This window comes from Ambystoma mexicanum, chromosome 6q (genome assembly GCF_040938575.1).
Source record: "Ambystoma mexicanum isolate Mex_15411 chromosome 6q, UKY_AmexF1_1, whole genome shotgun sequence".
Lineage (NCBI taxonomy): Eukaryota > Metazoa > Chordata > Amphibia > Caudata > Ambystomatidae > Ambystoma > Ambystoma mexicanum.
In genome coordinates, this window is record NC_090937.1 from 1,268,268,759 (window position 1) to 1,268,292,782 (window position 24,024).

Here is a 24,024-nt window from a genome sequence, read left to right on the forward strand (position 1 = left end):
TCAGGGGCTCTACTGGAGTAGCAGTTAAGAAGGATTTCTAGAATTTGGCCTGGTGGACAGATTTTAGCAGGCCACCATCTTTATAAGGAACAAGGAGCTGTGAGAGTTTAGCCAAAACCCACACAAGGTAAGTGGGTTAGTGTGACTGGGGTCAGGGGTCCTCGATGGGGCCGCACAGTACAGAACACCATCATTCAAGTTAGACAGTCAGTTATAAAAATACAGATCACTGAGGGCTTGAACTTCTGTGGTTGTTTTCAGTGGGAGGTGGCCAGGAGTTGCAGGCTCGAGAATTATTCTGGTAGGCTTGTAATACAAGATGCCTCTGTCTGTGAAGGGCTGCAGAACCCAATGATGCAGGCCTCCTTTGGAAACTCTCTGAATGGAGGAAGGTCAGTTCTAGTGATGATCACTGTTGGCAGGTGATGACAAACATCCTCCAGTTGCGGTCACAGCAGCAGCTCCAGGACAGGTTCCCGTGAAGGTGGTTAGCTTCAATTTGGGGGGCCTTGTGGTTGAAGCTGGCAAACACCAAAGTTCCAGACTTCATTGCGGTTCAGCAACACTTTTGGTGAGATAGCCCACGTGAGAGCTGACCTGTCCACTGTGCAGTCCAGGGACACTCTGAAAGCTCTGAAATGCTGGATCTTTTAGAAGGCATCGGAATTAGTTGATCCCACTAGTTGAAGGACTGAAGCACCGGTCAGTGTCTTCAGAGGTCACGCAGCGCTTTACTGGGCTGGACACATGAAGGGATGCTAGGCCAATTCAGAAGTCCTCTTTGGATCTTCACTGGGCTGCTCTTCTATGTGGGTTTCTTGGCTCCAATGTAGATCTGAAGACTAGCTACATAGGTCCTCCTTTTATCTAATATTCTAGGAGAAGCAAATCCAAGCCTGCCATGGAAAGGATCTGCACCATTCAAACAGCTAGTAGGATTCACATATTCCCTGGAAGCATAATTTCTGGCACCAAGGTGTGGACAGGGACTAGACTGTCCCGCCCCTTTCCTGTGCCACACATACACAAAGGCTCACTAGGCCACGAAAGTCACAGCTTTCCTGGGCAGGTGCATGACATTATAAAGAATTTCCTGACCCTAGAAGGCAAGAAAAAGGTCAAAATACAAAATTGGCAAAAGACAAGCAGAAATCTCCTGCCACAGTGATTTTAGGGCACTAGTCACATTTAGTAGCCATATGCGGTAAACACTTTTGCACACCAAAATGTTGAGCACCTGGCCTATGCTCAATGGTGAAGTCAAAGCCTTGTTAATTTATAGACCGCCTGAGCATCTTAGTAGTGTCTTCCTTCATGTTCATTAGCCACTTTAAGGGCTCATGGCCAGTCTGCACAGTGAAGTAAGTCCCAAAGAAGTAAGATTTCAGCTTTCTAAGGGCCCACACACTAAATAAGTACTCCTTCTCCATAGTTGCCCATCTGAGCTTTCTGCCTGCAAGCTGGTGACTAATAAAACATATAGGATGCTCCTTGCCATTGTCATCAAACTTGGAGAGGACAGCACCTATCACAATGTCAGAGGCATCTGTCTGCACAATAAAAAGGTCTCTGGTAATCTGGTGCCCTGCAAACAGAGACCTGACAAAAGTAATCTGTCAGGTCTTGGAAGACCTACTCACACTCCTCTTCTTTGGAATAGTGGGAGCAGTCAAAGGAGCAGCTATTTGTTTCATCATGAACTTCCTATAATACCCAGTGAAGCCTAAAAAAGTTCTCACCTGGTTTTGTGTTGTTATAGTTGCCCAGTCTTGTACTACAGCTTGTACTTTATTGGGTAGAGGCTGAATCTTGCCCCCACCAACTTCACGCTGAAGTTAAGTCACTGAACCTTGATCAATCTGGCAATTGATAGCCTTTTTGGCCAAGTTGGTCTGCAGAAGGACCTGAAACACAATCCTGAGGTGTCTTACATGTTTTTCCCAAGTAGGGCTGAAACCATAATATCATCCAGATATGCCAAGCAGAATTCATATAACCAATTCAGGACATGGTTGACCAGCCTCTTTAAAGTGGCAGACGTATTCTTTAGACCAAGGGGCATTATCCTGAACAGGTAAAGTCCCTTAGGCATTGATAATGCCAATACCCTGCAGTGAGATCAAAGCTGCTAAGTTACTTGACAGCACCTAGCTTGGCCACTAACTCATCCGTTTGTGAAAGGGGATGTTGATCTGTCTTGGTGACAGCATTTAGAGCTCTGTAGTCCACACAAAATGTTAAATCAGAGGTTCATGCTTATGCTACCAAAACCACCGGGCTAGACCAAAGACTATTGGAGGGCTCTATCACCTCAAGATCCAGCATCTTGTTGTCCTCAGACCTGATATAAGACCATAGTTGGTCTGGCATTCCACAACTCTCACTGTTGGTAGGCCCACAATCTCCAGTGTCAATGACATGCTCACACCAAGGTGTTAAGCCTGGATTTAGGGAAAACAAGGGGGGCAATTGTCTAAGCAGAGTTATCACTCCATCTTGCTGTTTTAGTGTCAGTTGGTCATCCTCAATAAAGAGAAATGTGGATGGCATCAGAAGTTCTCACTTCCTTCTTTGGGGCTCTTTAAGGGCTCCAACCATGCTCTTGAGAGTTCCAAGCAATCATTCAAATAGACCAGTTGATTGTGTAGTGGATGCGGATGACAAATAATAAGTCACCTCATCGCCCGTCCACTTGACCTGGCTATACCTAGACTTGAATCTGCGGCCCTCGTCAGGCACAACCTCTTCAGGGAAGTCAACCCTGGTAAAGGTGTCTAGTAAAGCTGAGATGACTAACTTGACAATTACTGTCAGTGGGATGGAATTAGGATACCTTGTGGGATGATCAACTACTACCAGGATAAGTATAGAGACGGAAGAGTAATTGCACTCCATGATATGGGCCAATATTTCACAACAAGGATATGTTTATTAACACATCTTGTAGAAAAAATATTACGAATGTCTTTTAGCTTTATTTGATCCTTTTATAAAATATGCCTTAGATTTTTCAATTATTTAAATTGGTGGAGATTATCTACTTAATCTACATTAACTTTGGTCATCTTGTGTCCTCTTGGATAGTATGCCTTAGATCTCTCTATTTATTTTTTTCTTATGCACTTGTTTTGCCAAGTTGGCTCATCAGGAGGATACAAAATACTTAATTGTTGCTGGCTTTGTCTAGAATAATGAATTTAGTGAACAGTAGTATTTACTTGTGTTCAAGATCGTCGTATTGTTATTCATTATTATTGATGGAATAACATTGCGTTAAATTAAAAAATTAAATTATATTGACACTGACCTTCCATTTGTTGTCACAACTAAACATTCTTCATTACTAATATTTAACAGGTCAGTATTTAACTGTAAAACAAGAATGTGGTTTAGCAGTGGGTCTAACACAAAGAAAATAATTTAGCAATGCTGGGTTTGAACATAATGCTTACTTAATACTATATATTAAGTTAACAGACTAGAATCCATAGTTGGATATACTTAGTTTGAAGCTTCATTACAAATAAGAACTAGTCAGTGATATGGCACTTACCAAGGTTAAAATAGACTGTCTGTCTAGGCCTGCCAAAAATCCACATGTTAGTTCCAAAATCGCTGATTTTTGTTTACTGAGCATGATGTAATCACGTCACGTTAGGTGTGATGATATCCTGAGGACACCATCGCATATAAGCTCAAAACAATATATAGATGAATGTATAGGTGCAACATAAATTTCTACTGTGTTGCTCTGTGTCGTCTTGTTTCCAAGGCGAGCGTGTTGCCCCTGAGCTATCCTCCCGAGACGAGGAGGATAGTCAACATGATGAATTATCATCCATACATTTGTGCCACGTTTCTCTTAGACATTAATAATATCTTTTCTTAAGGTATTAAGACAAAAAGGGAACTATATAGGAAATGATGATAATATTTTAGGGACTGGGCTAATCTGATGAAACTTGATGTCAATATAGTGAGGTTACTGATAGGTTAAATTATCAGATTAGATCATCTTAAAATTGTGCTCGCGTCATACAATTTAGGATACAAATAACAATTATCATATGTTTTCCTGGTATATCTGTTGAAGGCAACTAATATCCTAGACATGAGCTATGTCATTATTTTAAAAAACTGCAAAATTGATATAAAAGAGAAGACAGAACAATTGCACATTCCTTAAAGGAAAGTAAAAAGTTTATGTTTCGGGGTCAAGCCTGTATGGCATGTGTCCACCTTGAAAATCCATTGAGTTTCTTTTTGTCTAAGTAAAGGTTCTTCATTCCCCCCTCTAATGGGTAGGGTGATGCTTTCCATTCCTTTAAAGTATAAAGTTTCAACAGGGTCATTGTTGTGATATGTGTTGCAATGAACTGCCAAATGATATTTGATGTCATGTGTTTATAGCCCTGATGTGTTCTTGTATAAGTATTGTAAACTTTTCCGATGGTGCTGCCAATGTACCATTTCTTGCATTTGCACAAGATCCCATAGATTACAAAGTTCGTATTGCAGTTAATAAAAGACTCCATTTTGTGTGATTTCCCATTGGGTAGTAATATTTCTTTTTGTTTATCCATCATAAATCTGCAGATGTTACTGTGTGAACATTTGTAGTTTTCCTTTGGAGATGAAGGAAGCGAAGAAATTGGGCTGTTTGTAGATTCTGTAGTCTTCTCAGGTTTCGAGAAACTATGGGTAATTTGCTTCTTCATGGTCGGTGATCTGCGATATATCATAAGAGATTTTTAATATATTCCGATATTTATTAAGAATTTATCTCACTTTGTTAACATTTGTACTGAACGTGGTGACAAACCTGATTCTGTTTCCATCATCCTTGTTTCTTTTGTCCCCATGTAATGCTTTATTAAATTTATTCTGTCAGTTTGCTTGCTTTTGTTGTAATCTTCTTCGGTGTTACTCAATTTGTACCACTTATTTTAATTTTTTTGGTTGCTATATTGATATCTTTTTTCAAATTCTCTATTTTCACTAGTGTTTCTCTTAATTCAAAGGAATTCGCCATATGGACATTTTTGATAATATGTTTAGGGTGGTTGCTTTTTGTATGTAATATGCTATTCACTGCTGTTTCTTACGTATGCAAAGTTGTTTGGATCACATTTACTTTGATGTATAGTTTAAAATTTAGGAAAATTATTTGTTTTTTGCTAAAGTTCATGGTAAGCTTAATGTTAAATTCATTATTGTTCAGATATTCATTCTATTGAGTTAGCATTTTCATAGTTCTATCTATAAATTGTCCCCAATAAAGAATGTTGTTGTTTGTGGTGAAAGCAGGGTGGGAACACACATGTTCATTTTCAAAGTAGTCCATAAATACATTTGAACGAGAGGGGTATACTATGCTCCCATGGCTGTACCGTGAAGTTGTTTAAAGATGTCCCCATTGGAGCAAAAGGTATTATGGATTAGAGTACATTTTAGCATTTGAATGAGCATTTGATTGTGTTTGAAATAGGATATCATTCTAGATTTCAGATAGTGATCAACAATGGAAATTCCCTCTTTATGTTTGATGATTGTGTATAATGACGCAACATCCAATGTTATCAATATATCTCCTTGATCCATGTGATCTGGCCCCATTGTCTAATGACTGTTAGGACAGGTTTTCTAAAGTTCATCTAAGGGCTTCATAAAACCATATCTGAGGCAGTAAAAAACTTCACTCTTATAAGGCTGTACCACTCCAGGTATTTAGTAGCATAGACAGAGCAGCCAGGCTTATCTTAGGAGGGAGAGAGGGCTGTAGCTTGGTACAAAGAAATTGTAGTATACATATGGTACAAAGAAACACAGAAACACTATTTATTGTAAAAATAAAGGGTTTATTTAAATACAAGTAGGCCAAGATAAATCTTCAGGTAGTACTATAACATATCATATAAACACAATTATAAAACCAAATCAATACTTATGGTATACAAACCAAAATATAACCTTATTAAGAATAGCAATACACATTTCAAGGAGGAGTAGCAACAGAAGGCAGAGAGCAAGTAGCAGAAACGGGAGTAAATAGAGATGATCAGAGTGATGATCAGAGGAATAGACAGGATAGATCAAAACACCTGAGGTAGACAAAGAATAAATGAGAATCCGAGAGGATCAAGAGATGTGGGATGGAGGATTAGGAAGGGAAGAAAGACAGTAAGAATCAATGATAGCTAGAAATGGAGTAAAAACATGAATAGAAGAGAGACACAGATTAAAATCGCCCAAAATTAAATAAGAGTTAGAACAAGGCAGGATGACACTAAGTAGGGAATCAATGTCATCACAGAACGTGGAGCGAGGACCAAGAGGACAATGCATCAAGAGAAAAGTCACAGCACGAGACTGGGGAAACGTGGATAGAGCATTCAAAAGAAGTAAAGGTAGGTAAAGAATGGGAAGTATTATGAATTGTGAAAGATGGCTGATATAGAATACCAGTATCTCCTCCATGACGCAGAGACCGAGGAGTGTGTGTGAAGACAGTATCAGCTGTGAACAGGGAAGCAGATATAGCAGAGTTGAAAGACAAAAACCAGGTCTCAGGGATACAGAAAAAGTGCACGTTGAGTCATAGAAACATATCAAGGTAATAAACAAGATTAGAGATATTGTGTGAGGCTAAAGGATGAGATCATCTGTGGCAAAACCAGTGGATAGGTATAGCACAGGGACGTAATTTCACCAAAATGCCAGGGATAGCGGAAGTGACATCACATGACCCTTGGAAGTGATGTCATTTGACCCCACCCCAAAGTGATATCGCGGGAAGTGATGGAACACGACCTTTCACCCTTTGACAATTCAGGAAGTGGCATCACATAGCATTGTACACTACGAAAAATATGGTTACAATATCACTATAATGTGATGTACATTTCATACCTGAACGGAGCACCATATGTATCCTTAAGATCAGTGTGTGTATAGGCCCATATTACCAAATTACTGTGATTGCAAGCAGACATCCATGACCAAATTATAATGATGTGTCATTATATAGCACTTAAGCTTAAGCGCTTTACATAGAAGAAATATACATCCAATATCACCAACCTGTGTTGGTACCCATTTATCGACCTCAGAAGGATGAAAGGCTGAGTTGAGGCGTTAGAACAGACTAAATCAGTGACTCACCCCATGAAGTGTACGTGAAATAAACCTTTAATGAGTCTAGCAATTAATGTATAGAATTCCAGAGAGACACATTTTTTGGCATTCCTATTCTTTCTTATTTAGGTTCAGTGCTGAAAGTGTTAGACTTGTGGCCCCCATGTTCTTATTTTCCTTCTTTTGTTAAGGGGCCTGAACAAGAAAGCTAGGCACTCCCGAATTAAAGAGCCACATAGTGCTGGCCACAGCCCAGGAGCTTGCGTTGCAAAAAATGTTTTTTTTTTTTAGAGGTCGCAAGGGAGACCTCAGAGGTCGTACTTGCGACCTCTGGCGACCCCCAAATGACATCCCTGGTATAGCACTAGGCATAGGGCCTCATCACGAGTTGGGCGGTAACGCCGGCGGTATTACGGCCGGTGGTATTAGCCCTACCGCCAAACCCCCTGGCGCTATTAGCGCTGGATCACGGGTTTGGTGGTAATGGAATTCCCCACTCCCCACTGAGCCCATTCGGGAATGCCCCATTTCCCATTGGGCTCAATAGGGAATTTTCACGCTCTTACCTCCGGCGGATTTCCTGCCAGCGGTAATAGCACACATTTTCGGCGGATTTCCCCCCAGCTCAGAGCTGGAGAGAAATCCGCCGAAGCCCTGATTTGGCGGACCCTTAAATCCAGCGGTAATAGCGCGACCGCCAGATTTAAGGGTTACCGCCAAACTCGTGATGAGGCCCATAGAGAGAAAAGTAGACTTGCTACAAATATCAGAAATTAGATAAAATGGTGGTAGCAGCACTAAGATTAAATAAAGGAGAACACCAACTAAGAGACAAGTTGGGTGTGCTGCATTCAGGAAAATCAACCACACTGGGCTGTAGGAACAGAGATCAGTAAACAACATTGTAGAATATAGAGGACAGTAGAGAAGTAGAGCAAAGAACGTCGCACAATAGACAACTGCACTCAGACTGTGCCTAATTTTTCATGGGCAAAGGTGCTGATGTTCACAACTATCCATGGCCGGTGAACAGGCTGCAGAGGGGGCATGGTCTAAGTCCAAATCACATACCGGTGAGAAATGTGTTACGCCACTCAAGACCCCCAGAGAAGCAGGCAGTCAACAGGCAGTCCAACACAAGGATAGCAGTTCTCATAGCTGACACAGCCTCACAACCAGGGGCAGAGTGATGTTATGGGCAGTAAGGCTGGGGAAGATGGAGCAGGCACTGAAAGGCAATGCTGGGTAGGCAGTTGACAGCTGCCCCAGACTTAATCTGGGGTTTGCCAGGAAGAAATGTCCATGGCCGATGAGTGTCCTGACATTTGTCCAGGAAGTTGTGGTTTTGCAAGAAGTGAGGCGTAGTGTGCTGTCAATTGTGGCATTAGTGTCCATGTGTTGGCGGATCATGGAGATCTTGTTGATAAAATGGGGTGGGGTACGGATGGGTCTAGCAGAGGGTTGATTCAGTGTTTGATGTCTTTAAAGATGGTTCTAATTTCATTGTTGGCCTTGGCTATGGCGTTTTGGTAGTAGTTGGTCTTGGCAGCAGCTGACAGTTGTCCGCATGATGCGTTCCTGGGGCCGGGCGAGGTCTGATGTGTCTTTTCTTGTTTAGTGATGGCTCACTTATTGAAGTTTTGTTCTTACGTTTACAGGGGTGCATCATAAGGTTTATACCTGTCGGTGCACTGTGTCACCGGGCATGGCAGTTGATGTTGGTTGTTAGGGTGGTCTAGGAGAAGCGATTCATACTGTGCTCAGAGCCTTAAGCTGCTGTTGTTTCCAGTCCTTGCTTGAATCTTGCTACACTCAAAGTTACACACCATGTCTGCTTTAGATTCTGCTGCACTGAAAGTTTTGAGGTGCTGTTGATTCCGTGGTGGTTTGAATCCTGCCACTCTCAGAAGCTACATGTTGTGACTGATTTGGATTCTGCTGCGCTCAAAGGTTTAAGGTGCTGTTGAGTCCTCTCATTGTTTGAATCTAGCCACACTCAGGAGCGGTGCTCTGAATCTTGTAACTATGACTCCCCATCCTGCAGAACACAGAAATAACCACCTGCCACAACACTTGGGTAAGGCCACCCCACCATTCAGGTAAGGTTACACTCAGAGTCTTGATAACAAGGCTTGCAGAACCTTGATAATACTGCATTCACTCACAGTTATATTCCCACCACAATTTAGGACCCGAACCCTAGAGGTCTTTACTAGGCATAATTGCACTTCAGTGCACGTCTCCTCACAGAGCAGACCTGACAGAAGTCTGCCTACACCTTACAACCCACAACCCTGTACTGGATCACAATAGAGCAGTCAACAACTTGATGCACCCAACACTAGCGCAAAAACCCAACCACCTCCCTGAGACCTTCACTCAGAGGAAATGGAGGGCTGAGAGGAAATGGAGGGCTTCTTGCTCATCCTCTGACAAACAGGTCTGTTGCCTGCTCCAAAGGCAATATTGAGTCTCTGTCTGCACCCAGAAGAGAGTCCACATTCAAGCCCATGTCTCTGTGGCATCTAACAACTTGGCAGAACTCTTTAAAATCTGCAAGGAGCTTGCCAACCCTGCTGCAGTCTCTACCCCTCCTCTTGCCTCCCAGGCTCTCTGCATAGCCCTTGCCCCTCACTTTATTTCAAAAGACCAGGACATCCTGTCCACACTCTCTTCTCCTCCCCCTCCTATTCCCTCTGAGTCTGTGCTTGCTGATCCCCCCTTAAACATCCCCTCACGCACCTTCTTGTCCTTTGCTCTTTTCTCCCCTGATGAGGTCGCTAGACAAGTCTGATCTATGAAAGCCTTGTCAAAACAGGTTTATCCCTGCTCCTCTAAAACCATCAAGGACCACTTTGACACCCCTACTCCGGCCCTTTGCCGATTTTTGTAACCACTCCTTTGCCTCAGGATCCTTCCCATCCCCTCTGAAGCACTCCCTTGTGCATCCTCTTCTCAAGAAACCCAGAGCTGATCCTTTCTGTCCTGCTAACTATCGCTAAAATGTCCATTACTCCCTTTCTGGGCAAACTCCTGGAAAAGCTGGCAATCTCTCAGCTTAACCTTCATTCCAATTCTACTGGCTGTCTCCATGACCATCAGTCTGGTTTCAGAGCTGCCAGAAGCACGGAAACTGCTCTCCTGAACATCAGTGAAAACATCAGTGAAAACCTGCTCTCCAACCTTGACTCTAACATTCCCTCTGTCCTCCTCCTACTTGATTTCTCTTCTGCCTTCGACACAGTCAACCATACTATCCTGCTCAACCGTCTCCGTGGCAACCTGGGTATCACTGATCAGGCTCTGGCCTGGCTACCCTCTTTCCTCTCTGATTGACCCTCTCAGGTCCAACTTGGGTCCTTCCTATCATCTATCTTCCACTCTACCTGTGGTGTTCCCCAGGGGTCTAACCTCTCACCCTGGCTTTTCAACCAATACCTGACAACTCTCGCCCACTGCATTGCCATTTTCAGCTCAAATTACCAGTGCTAAGCTGACGACACTCAACTAATTTGCAGGCTGTCCACGGCCACCTCCTCTCCCTCTCTCATCTCTGATTGCCTAACTGTCATTCAAGATTGGTGTGCCACCAATGATCTTTGGCTAAACAACAGCAAGGCAGAAATCCTCCTTATTGGCACACCTTCACCATCCTTTTACTTCACTCTCTGGCCGGCCTCCCTTGGCCCTCCTCCTACCCCCACCTGCGAGGCTTAGAACCTCAAGGTCATCTTTAACTCCACACTTTCCTTCTCTGCCCACATCCCTGAGGTCTCTAAAAAGTCAAACTTCCCACTGTACCTCCTTAGAGGCACTCTGTCTTTTCTCTCCTTCCCCCAGAAGCTCACTGTCTCCCAAGCTCTGGTTCTCTCTAGGTTGGACTATTGTAACTGCCTCTTTCTAAATCTACCTGCCTCTACTCTCTGCCCTCTGCAACTAATCCAGAACAGGCTTGCAAGACTTGTCCTTGACCTCAAGCCCTGGGATTGTATCTCTCCAGCTCTGAAATCTCTCCATTGTCTGCCTGTGGATACAAGGATTAAATTCAAAACCCTCTGCATTGTCTACAAGGCTTTCTTGGGCCTGGGTCCAAAATATCTTCAGCTATCCCTCTGCAAATACCTCCCCTCCTGATCTCTTTGCTCCTCTACCTCTAACTCCCTCAGGGTCAGTTGTTTTTCAAAGAAACGAGCTGGGGGTAGATCTTTGTCTTCGGCTGGGACCTCCCTCTGGAATAACCTCCCTGCCACTTTAAAACTTGAGAACCATCTCCAGTTCCAGAAGCACATCAAGACCTTCCTCTTTGCTTGTGCCTTCATTCCCCCTCTCCCCTGCTGATCTGCTCTCTCTAGGCACTGTGCACCTAGCCACCCTCTGTCCCCTGCGCCCAGGTACCTGCTCACCCTGCCACCCTCCTACACTGCCTCCTAGCCATCCCTTGCACTGGGGATTGTATCTGTACCTATACAGTCCCCCACCCTCCATTTTCTTCTTTTTCTGCACTTATCAGACTTGCCCAGTCTGCTGCCGTAAACACAGCATTTGCAACTTGCTGGCTGCACTACCACTGTTTATTGCCTCTATTATCTATTTATTTTTATTTATTGTTATTTATCTGTGTCTCCTCTGCTCCGCACTCTCCACTCTCCCCCTTCAATGCACTTTTCCCCTTTCCCATGCACTTGCGTGTTCTCAATGTCACTGGGCCTGGTAAGTATGTTGTTGTGTTCTCCCCTGTTCCCCTCCCTTGCCTTGTCGTGCTCTGAAACACTTGTGTATGAGCGCAATACAAATAAAATATTGTATCATATCATACCACTAAGAGGCAGCCCGGGCAAACTACAAGGAGGCTTCCACTTCTGTGAACCCAATACAACCAACCACAAATCCACCCTTTGCTGTAAGCCATCATCACTGTGAACTAAATCCTACCACCACATGTAGGCTCCACAACCGTGAAGCTCTACCAGGTGACCACAGCTTGGTCTCCACCACTGAGATCCCAACACCAGCACATGAACCAACTACCACAGAAAGGCTTTTGCCACTGTGAAGCAATACAGGGACACCACATAGAGGCCTTCGCTACTTCAAACCCAAATCAAGCAAAAAGCACAATGAATATAGAGAAGCCTGTGCCGCGGTGAAACAGAATTCTACACAGCACTGCACTTTCGGACGAAACCAACTTAAAAGGAAACCGGGAAAGCATGTAAAAAGGAGAGCCAGGAAATAACCTACACAAGGATTCACAGACTGTTGGAAAACAACAAACATACATCACAAGCTTAAGAGGAAACAGTGAAACTGGTGAAATATAATTGGGGACTAGGAAACTGCCAACCCAATTTGGCACCCGCCCCTGGAAAACCTACATCACAAACTCAAGGCTAAACAATAAGCACATACACCTGACATGCCTTGATAAAAGAATAAAAAACAGAAACAGGAGGGAAACAACAACTGAACAGAATGGAACCTACCCATCTGAATCCAAAACACTCAGGAACCCTTTGCGAACACCACTAAACGGACTAAGGATACACACCAAGAAAATAGCAAACACAGAATACTTCTCACACTACATCTTTACCTGCGGCCCCAAATCATTGGATAACAGACAACTGGCAAATAACCCACAAGCAAGAACCCAAACAATCCTGGATTCCAACAGGATGCAAAACCAAATACACCAAAACGCAACACACAGTAACTCGGAGAACACCATTTACAAGACCCCAATAAGAATCACGGGCAATGTCAAGTCCATAATTATACTTTACAACATCCGAAAGACTAGAGGAAATATTTCTCTAGACCACGTGTGAACAGCCCTCTACACTTTGGTACAATACATTATATTCACAGGGTCACTTCTTTCCCCTCAATCATTTGTGTCCATTAGCTTGTATGTGTATATTATACATTAAATCATCACATACTATTTTTTATGTATCAAAAATATCTTTTTATTTGTTTCACTCTAAAACATAAATTCATAAAACAAAGTATACACTCCTATTTTATCTCAAAAATGTGTATACAACAATCTAAAACAGACATTATACTTTCCACATTTAAGCACTGTATTATCACAATTTTTTGTGGTATCTTAATTCATCAATGTTTTAATTCTCTTGTTAAATCAATTCACAACCTGGATCATAGATTAGACCCCCTCTAAATGAGACAGCCCACCTTAGTCCATACCGCTTAAAACTTCTCAGTGCTCACTCCACTCATTCCAATCATTCACACTGCATACAACCATGCTCCCAACATGTTTCTTTCCTTTGCCTGTTAATAATTGTTTATCGGAAATTCATCAGGGGTAAAAACCACATTAATTTGTGATATACATTAGTCTGTTGTCTTCTTGGAACCATCGGGGGATCCACACCCGTCCCTTCTTTTGTTCCTATCTTCAAGCTAAGACACCAAATGGATATCCAGATGTCCAAATTTCAGTTGCATAGTTGCAGCTGTACTACTTTCTCAAATTATTGATTCTCAGGAACTCTCCTCTTCTTCCAGTGATTACACCTTTCACAATCTTCTGGGGGCGTCTTTGGACCGTTCCAAAACTGGGTGTTGTTCCCTTCGTTTCGCAGGGCTATGAACTGTAATTTATCCTCTAGGTTAGAGGGCGCAAGTCTCTATGTTGTTACTGACCCAACTGCTTTGGCTGATCAGCTGCAGTACTTTATTGTCTTTAGGCAGTTCCCAGATCGAGTGTTATTGCCTGCGTCTAGCTGGGCTATGGACTATAGCTTCTCATCTAAATCTGAGGGCACACGTCTCGAACATATTATTGATTCCACTGCACCGGCTGATTCGCTGTTTCTTCTTAACGTCCTTAATGTGCCTTCCTTCCTTTGGTACGGAGTTCTCGTTCATAACTATTAACACTCCCTACATTACCAAAGACTGGAGTAAAGCCCCCATTCACAATCATCCAACCAACCGGCATGAATCAGAAGTAAGCAACCTAACTGAACTCCTCAACGAGAAGACAGAACGCCAAAGAACAATCTCAACAAACAGCCCCACCCAAGAGAAAATCCCAGGAAATGGAAACCCGATAAACACCACACCAACTGGAACACACAAAAGTATAGACAGCCCACAAGGTAAAATAGACACACTGCGCTGCAGCTTACTCAACGTGAGATTTATGGAGAAACACAAAACAGAAATATACATCCTTGTAAGCAAAGGTGGCACAGATGCTTTTTTCCTCACAGAAACATGGCTATCAGACAATTGCAAGATGAAGCCACACCGGACAATTTTAAACAAATATCCGCCAACAGTGAAAATCAAAGAGGAGGCAGAACTGCAATGGTGCACAAAGAGCACATCTGTGCCACGCCACTCCCCTCAACAGAAATATAAGACTGTGAATCTCTCCTCATCAAGGTCAAACTCAAGGGTCAAGCTAATATATTGTTCCTTCTGATCTACAAGCTGCCATCTTACAACTCGAACTATGTAATGAAACTCACTGACTCCATCGCCAACCTTTCGACCTACCATAATAACTTAATAGTTCTGGGTGACTTCAACATCTGGTATTAAACAGAGAATGATACCACAGCAAACTCACTCTTTCCTTCTGGAAACATTCCACTACAAGCTAATAGTAAATGGATCCACCCTCAATGCTGGGCACACCCTGGAGGCAATATTCTGAACAGAAAGACTCTGTACCTCCGCCCTACGAATACTAATGGTATGGATCGATCACCACTTGATGCCATTCACTGTCAAACTTCAAACCCGCACACTGTCTGGAAATGCAATTTTACACACCACAGGGAAAATAAATTGGAAGAGTCTTGACTTGGAGTCCTTAAAAGATCTGCTGGAATTGACTCAACCAAACACGGCTGAATTGAATAGAATGACCATGGATTCAGTGTAAAAAATACTCGACACTTGGATCACTAGGCCCTAGACCAACTAGCACCAGCAAAACCTTTCAAAGCCACAGCAAAAAAGATGACAGCACGGTGGTTCACTGAAGAGCTGAGAGAACTAAAAAAACAATCGTCAAACTAGAAAAAATATGTCAAATCCATTGCAATCAATCAGACAAAATAAAGTAGCAAACACAGCTCTGAATATGCAAATCGGCAGTCCTCAAAGCAAAAATCAATAATTTGCCTCCAGAATCCTACCCTCCCCGGCGTAAATACGTGAGAACCAAGTATTTAAAATTCTACTTACCTACGTAGAAACAAAGGGAATACTCGACCACTCGCATGTCGACTTCAGACCCATGAGGGGAATGGAAATAGGCACTAATATCCATACAGGGCTACTTAAAAATAATTGCAGACAACAGCACTCAATCTACCCTCATATTACTGGACATAACAACAGCATTCAACACTATCAGCTACATAAAACTAAATGAGAGACTGGAGGAAATTGGTGTGAAAGACTCCTTAAAATGGCTAAAATCCTTCCTCACAAATCAAACTTAAAGAACCTACCTACTGCTTTTTACCTCAAAAACATCTCATGTGGAGCACCACAAGGTACTAGCCTCTCCCCCCCTCCTCCTCAAGATCTACATGTACCCCTTGAGGAAAATCATTCAAACCTCGGAACGACCGCCAACAACTAGGCAGATGACACATTGCTCATCGTCAAGATAGCCACGACCCAAGACCCAAACAACACCCTCAACAACTCCCTCACCAACATATACAGCTGGATGACAACGAACAACAAATGGATTGGCCACCTGTCATGGGAGCCCAACCGGAGATATCGACCTTGGTAAAACACCTGGGAATGCTCATGGTCAATGGACTCTCACTGGAACCACAAGTTAACGCTATTACAAAGAATTTCTTTGACCACACGAGACTACTTAGAGGGATGATCCCCTACCTCTTCTTCCCACATAGAATCTTCACAATCATCTCCCTAGTACTATCAAGAATAAACTATGTACCTTAGAATGCCAGAAAGGCTCACTAAAAACGTCAAAGCATTCAAAACACTGCAGCAAGGATACTCCTGAGACTAGGCAGAAGAGACCACCAGTCCTGAGAAGCCCACATTGGATCCAGGTAAAAAAACGCATTCACTTCAAAGCCCTCTGCATTGCCCACAAATCAATACATGGGCAAGGAACTGAATACCTCCAGGCCAAGATCAGCCGCTACCAACCAGGAAGAGACCTAAAATCAAGTGTGCACTAACACCTTGGAGCATCTGTGTGCTAGATGGAATTACTGATAAAATATCTCAGACCAAATAACAAGAAAGACTGATGGTAAAAATACTGCTTTAATCTCAAAGAAGTAAAGCAGGGCAGATAAACACTCATCAGATCGATTCATGCAGGTTAACAATGTCTTTTCGATTATACCTTGTTTATGTTATGCTAGATGCGTCATCTATGACGTCATCCTCCGTGGCAAACTGAAAAACCTATCCAGGGATGGGATTGAATTAGGGGAACATGGCTACATCTAGATAATAAGCATGTTAAGCCCTCATTGGTGGTCTCTTGTCTGTGAGACACACCCTGAGCTACCTCTATACACGTGGTGTAATATACTCATCAAAGCAGAGAATATGGCAGCAGAATACTACTTTGCAACATTGTATGTAAAAGTGCATGGCAGGCTTTTTCTGACCGGTTGGCAACCCAAATCCAACCTTGGGCATTTGGCTTGCTAGCAGCAGGTTCATAGAAACAAAACCCAGGTGCTTGACAATATGTCAGCTCTCTCCTTGTTTTCCCAATTAGTCTCTCATCGGTAGGCCTCATGCCAGCCTTCTGTTTGAAGGCTGACCTTGCCAGTCTGTACTGTCTCAGGTCATTCGAGTGAGTGTAGGCACACCATTATCTTATCTTTATACTTAATGAATAGCCCTTAATGAGCGAGCTCTCCATCATCTGTTACAAGGCCATTAAATTGTCCACATCGGCAGTGCATTTAACATCATTTGATTAAATTATGCTGGTGTAGTTGCTCCTCTTGGCCTTAAAGGACTTGCTTACTCTATCCCATATAAACCTAATGCCCTTTTAATTGTCTGATATTTGGCATCTGTAAATGTTCTTGTTCCTCCTAATCTTTGGGAAACATGTCCTCCCACAAGGGCTGCTCGTTAGACTCCCTTTGTGCTTTTCCTCCATCTCTCGAAACAGCATCCTTGGTTCCAAGCCAATGTACTCCTCTATTGTGCAAGGGAAAACAACTTCTTCATCATCTTTCCATTTTAATATCCTGGGCTTGTATTTTAAGGTAGCTGGGTTGATATAAGCCATTGTCTATTTTCTTCCAAATGTTCGTCCTAAACATTGAATATATACCTCTGATAAGCAAGCTTCTATGTATTGTTTCTACCTTGCGTTTCAGCATATTTAGTTATTGACCAGTGATTCACTTCATTCTTCTTTGTGTTCCTGAGTACTTTATACATCGTCATTCTTAAGTATTTTCTTATTGTTTCAGCATAGGTTCTTATATCTTCTTTATGACATTCTTTTGCTGTCGTCTCAACAAAGTACATCCTTCTTGGTAACTTTCCGCCACTATATCAGTTTGCAGGTAAACTCTGAAGGGTTGTCTGAGTGCAAATCGTCTCTCATATACTCAAAGTGGTACAGGATCATTGCAAGGATTCATGCATGGTTTCCCCTTCATGACTCTTTTTCTGTCATCCAAATATGATGGTGGCAAGAAGGTGGAGACTAGGGAGAAGGCAGGTACCTCCTCCTCTACATTCCCCCCTCTGTTTGAGTTCTCGACCAAACTCTTTGCTTCTTCGCCTGCCCCTCCTGCTATGTCTTCTACCATTTTATAATATTTTCTTTTCTTCGGAACCCATATCTTCATCACCCCCCCTCAGGTTACCAGCATTTTGTATAAGTTCATCCATGCTTCAGATCATGAATTTGTGATCGCCTATTGGTAAACAGAATATTCATCGTCTCACATACTTCTTCTGATCCTCGGGATAAATATACTTAATTCCTAGAGGTGCAAAGGTACTTTTATTTACGTACTCTCGGGTGTTGGGTTCAGTTTGCTCTATTGTTCCAGTTTTAACATCAACCATTATCTTCATTCCAATAGCTTTCTTGGCTGTCTTCTTGCATTGTCCCACGATGATCCTTATGAGACAGAGGGCCTCATTACGAGGTTGCCGGTCCGGATACAATAGTAACGGTAAGCTTGCCTGTACTGTTGTATCCGAACCGGCAAACTCTGAGTTGTGCTTGCGGGTGCCTGTAGCACCGGCACGGTAATGAACCATGCCGGTGCTACAGGCTCAATGGGAATGGGGATCTACCGGCACCAGCACCCACGAAAGAGCAATTACTGGGTCTGGCGGGGCCGGAATACCCTGCTAATTGCCCATTTGCAGGTGCCGGATTTTCTTGCCGGTTTGGAGGTAGCCATGCCAATTTTACCAGCAAGGCTACCTCCAACCTCGTAATGAGGCCTAGAATCCTAGAAATACGAACACTAGTATTGCTCCAAGCATCTTGAAAGCATTTGCTAGCCAAGTTGGAATGCGTGTAAACAGAGAAGTAAACCAATCATCATCTTCTACTTTTTATACTTCATCCACCATCTTCGTGTGTAGGTCCCTTACTGTAGTTATCACTTAATTTAAGGTTCCATTTTCAGCATCATGAGAAGGTGTGTATGTACAGCAAGAAGGTCCGACCTTGACGCACAAACCTCCCTCCATTGCTGTAATAAAATCCAGGACATACCAATTCTTGCCATTCATCAGCCCAATGGCTCTCATTTGTTCTCTAATTGCATTGAATACTTTTATTGTTGAGTTGATTGTTTATATTTACTGCAGTTTGAAGTCCTGGCAAAAATATAGATGTCATTATCATTGCTGTTTTGCTGACAGTTGATGCTCGTCTGGGATATTGTCATAAAACTCCATTGATTTTGTGAAAAGTAATTGCTTCTCCTCAATCAACGAAATTCAGGTGATCTCATCCTTCTTAAATGGTCATCCATGTTTGGAAATTTGTCAATATAAAATCACTTTGTGTGATCACCAATGTGGGTACATGCATCATCACTATGGAGCATATTCCTCCCCAGTTGTTAGGCAACTGCATGTAGGCCATGCATCCACTGGTCCAATATCAATCCATTAACACTGCAGTTCCTCCATCCATTCCTGGGGCTTCAATCATATGTTTACATCCCTTATGCGTCCCAAACAGGATCAGACCATTGGTCCTGAAGCATGTTGCATTTATTAGCGGTATTATAGATACTGGACTTGCTTCATTTTTGACCTATGTGAGCAACTTTGAGTACTTAGCCCATGAGTCCAGACATTTGTCACTCACTATCTTCACTGATTCTTCCTTTAATAGATGTGCAGGGCAGGCTAACAGCCCTTCTTCCCATCCAGTACTAGTGAAAACACATCCATTCTTTTTTAATATGCTGTGCATTTCACGATGGCTATGGTTGCTGGAATGCTAAAGGCTTCAATGAGTTTAATAGCCCGGCATGTTGCACTGGAGTGCCATCTGTGTGGAGGAAGCCCCTCCTCTTCCAAAATGACATGCCTGAGTGTACAGTTGACGTCACGCAGGCGCAGTCAGAGTACACTATCACTTCCTCATCCTCAAAACTTTATAGTGCATCAATGAGCATGGCTAATTCTGCACCTTGTGTTGAATAGGTTGATGGCAACCTTATGCTTATCACTACTTCGAATGTGCCCTCTCAGGTCACCTTTACTACTGCCGATCCCAAATGTGTCACCCCTGTTTTTATATTTATTTTTGGATGAACCATCAATGAAAACCACTTCACCTCTTCCTACAGCATTCGCTCTAACATGGGGAATATCATGTATAACACTTGATACATGTAACACAGTCATGCACATCATCATCTTTTCCCACTGATTCAGCTATGAACGTTGCCGGATTCACTATGCTACACCTTACAGTTTTCATCACAGAGTTGGAGATAATTACTTCATACCCCTATGTTCTTTGAGTTGTCAAATTACTTTTGGCTTTCTCTAAAATTGCAAATAATGCATGTTCTACAAATGCAGTTACGGAACATCCCAAAGTTATACTTGAAGCCTTTTCTATAGAAAATGCAGCAGCTGCCAAATATTTTTCTCAAGGATAGTGTCCTCTCATAACTGGGTCCAGAATCCCAATATAATAAGATAATGGTTTATGGCCATGTCCTAATGTTGTTTTCTGTGTAAGGACTGCTGTCATGACATCTCCATTTGAATGCGAAAATAAGTACAATTCTTCCTTGTTATTTGGAATTCCTAAAACAGGAGCTGCAATAATCGCATTTTTAATTCATTAAACCCTTCAGTCATGTCTTCTGTCTTCTGTCCAAACTAATTTAGTTTTAGCCACCTGTGCTTCGTTAAGCACTTTTAAATGTGGTTGAATATATGTATTGCAGTCAAAGACTCAGACTCTGCAATAATTGCATAGGCCTAAAAATTGCTGCATTTGCCTCACCGTATTTCGCTGTACGGTTCTTAAAATAGCTTCTGCTCTTTCAGGTGCCACTTTTCTTCCATCATGCAAGATTAACTTTCCTATGTATAATACTTCTTACTGACAATACTGTAATTTTTCTTTGTCTACTTTGTACCCTTTTTCTACAAGCATCCTCATAAGTTTGATTATATCAGCTTGCGGGTACACTCTGAATGGTTGTCTGAGTGCATATCGTCTCTCATATACTCAACGTGGTACAGGATAATTTCAAGGATTCAGTCCCCATTATGGCTCTTCATCGTCATCCCAATATGATGGTGGCAAGGGGACGGGGACTAGGGAGAAGACAGGTACCTCCTCCTCTAAAAAAGTGACAACCTCCAATTTGAAGAATGAAACAATAGGAAAAAAAGAATTTTGGAGGAAATGCATTCTCACGTCTAATAAGAAGACATTTGAATGACAGAAGACCTCCTCACTTTCAGAAAACAACTACAAATATGACTATCCATCTCACAATGACCATCAAAAAATGGGCACTGCTAGAGATATCAATGGGGACCGATGACAATCTACCAACTACTAACCCAGCTTCCGATTCCTCTCCAGTTTACCCCACACCTACCTCAACATGATTCGTCGGATCAGTCTATTTCCCACTGAAACACAACACATACATCCACCATAAAATGAACCGCCACAAACAAACACCCAATCACTGGGCACTGCCCATGCAGACACAAAAGCCTGAGTGTGCACAATCCAACCACACCTAGAAAGTAGACGTGAACTAGACGCCAGTTCTTCTTGGTTCTATAATCATCAACAGCAAAGCACAACTTCTATCCTACTCCCTCTTCCCTCACTAACCTACCCAATCCCAGACAACTTAACATACATAACAAGTGAGTCACAGTCATGGTTTGTCAGAGCTAGATCAGCCAATGTGAGGTAGAGGTTTGCAAGCTCTTCCGTGAGAGCCTTCACTGGGAAGTTCTTAAAAGATCTGAAGACTTGTTTGCTGGGTTTCCGATGGGTATGCTTGACTACAGTGGTGTGACTAATGTCAAAGGGGATTACCAGATGAACAGACCAGTTGAGCAGGATTTTAGAGTTGTGATGGGGGGTGGACAGGGCAGTGATGATGAGGTGAAGGATATTTCCATTCCTGTGAGTTGGGTCTTTCGTGTGCAGTGCAAGGCTCATAGAGTCGAGTAAACCATGGAAATCTTGCAATTATTATTATCATTACTATTAGGATGGTTTTTATTTAGCACAAACCTAGCTTCAAGAGACAACAGAGTGCTTTACAGAGTGTGACAAATCTAACAATATTGCCACTAATTCTCTGGAGGGAAGCTTCTCTTACATGGCCAGGGAAAGGCACAAGCTACCTGACTCTGACCCTGGGGGTGGCTATCTGCAGGAGGACCACGTAGGCAAAGACCAACTCCAGAGAGGTAGGAAAACACTGAACCAAAAAGTCCTTACAGCCATAAGTCCACATGACACCCATATACCTTTACAACATACCTGTACGGCCTAATGCAAAATAGATACTAATTTTCCAAGTTTTCCCAAACAATCCCTCAAATTCAAGGCTGAGCAGAGATATGTAGAGCTGACTTCAAACATAAACAGAATTGAAATGCACCTAACTGAAGTGGATGAGGTGGTTTTGAGGAATGTGGATCAGATAAGAGACGTACAATCCAAGAATGACAAGTTATCGGTAAAGATCTATGAACAAGAAAATGTTTCAAGGAGAAATAATGTCAGAATTGCTGGTTTTCCGAAAAATATAGAGAAGGGCAAACCCATGGATTTCTTGGAAAAAACTGTGATTACCCTACTCAAGCTGGATCCAAGAATAAAATTGGAAATGGTGAGAGCACACAGGAGTTTGGGACTGAAGCCTGCGCTTTGCCAGACACAAAAGCACTTTGTGGTACATTTTATGAGATTTCCAATTAAGGAGATGATTTTGAAGAAATCGCGTGAGCTTGGTGATTTCTTCTGCGGAGGGGGTCACAGAGTCATGATATTTGGAGACTTGAGCCGAGATGTGTTGGAAAGAAGGAGAGAATTTAACATGGCAAAAGAGAAAGCAAGAAGCAAAAATCTCAAGTACTATACTGTGTAGCCCGCTATTTTTCGTGTTGTCATGGATGGTCAGCTAACCTCTTTCACTGACTGTAAGAGTGCTGAAGCTTTATTAACCTATTTGGACAAGGGGCAGGAGCCCATGGAAGCAGCAAGGACCTCACAAAGTAATTTACCAGTAAAGAAGAAAAGATAATATACTGTCTTAAGAAGCACCACTTATTGGTTATGTTGGATCTACCATCGGAGCTGTAGCTTAAAATATTTACTTTTAATTCTTGTTTTTTATTTTATTTTGATTTTTAGTCTCACAATTGTAAAATATTTAATATGGTAATGTGTGTTGTATTATTTACAGTTGGAACCCTGTTGTTTTCTTTTGCTCCATGAGTTCAGAGATACTTGAGTAAAGGACCTTGCTACGAAGTTAGGTCATCATGCGAGCACGTTTTAGGAAGTTATGGAGAATAAATATTGCAGAGATGGGGATATCAAATCAGCGGTTGAGAGAGGAAGCGGGCAGCGCATCGTTTCTTAAGTGCCCAATGGTGCTTCACGTTGCTCCTGCATGTGACTTTACTTGTGAGTTCTGCCGGTATAATTCAGAAAGCAGAGCAGGCCAGAAGGTGCTTGTGGACTGAGGCAGTGTTGGAAAATGAAAGACGGAGCTGGGAAGCGACACTAAAGGTACTGGATTTTAAGACTGGAGGGAATCGGGAGAATGGGGGAATGCTGTTACATCAAGGCAGGTTAATTTGAGGCACTGATATTGCCAATGTTATACTGCATGTGCCTGTTTTCGTCTTCCCTCGGGTGTTTTACACTCTTACATCCACAGTCCCCAAGCTTGCTCACTGGCTTTGCCGGCATGTATATATAAAAAAGAAAAACTGGTAAAAGAAAAGGGAGCAAGCAAAACATGGCAAACCATAAATCAAGAAAATATTAGGAAGCGAGACAGTCCATCTCAGAACTGGAGGCTGCAATAGGAAAAGAAATAGGAATACCTGGCACATTATGCTAGCTTTTGTTTTCTCCTATGTCAGACTCCAAATTAGGTTTCATCACTTTTAACAGAGATTGTATCTTTTTGTATAATGCTTATATGCAATGTTCTGCTTTCATTGATTTAACATTAATTCAGCGAATTGGCAACATAGGTACTGGCTTTTCAGGCACGGTCATGTCTCCTTCAGTGCAAGCCCTATGAGCCAAGTTGCAAAAGAGTGTACTTATACATAGAGGTGAACCCAGATAGAAATGGCTTAATGTTTGAATGTTTATGGCTGGTT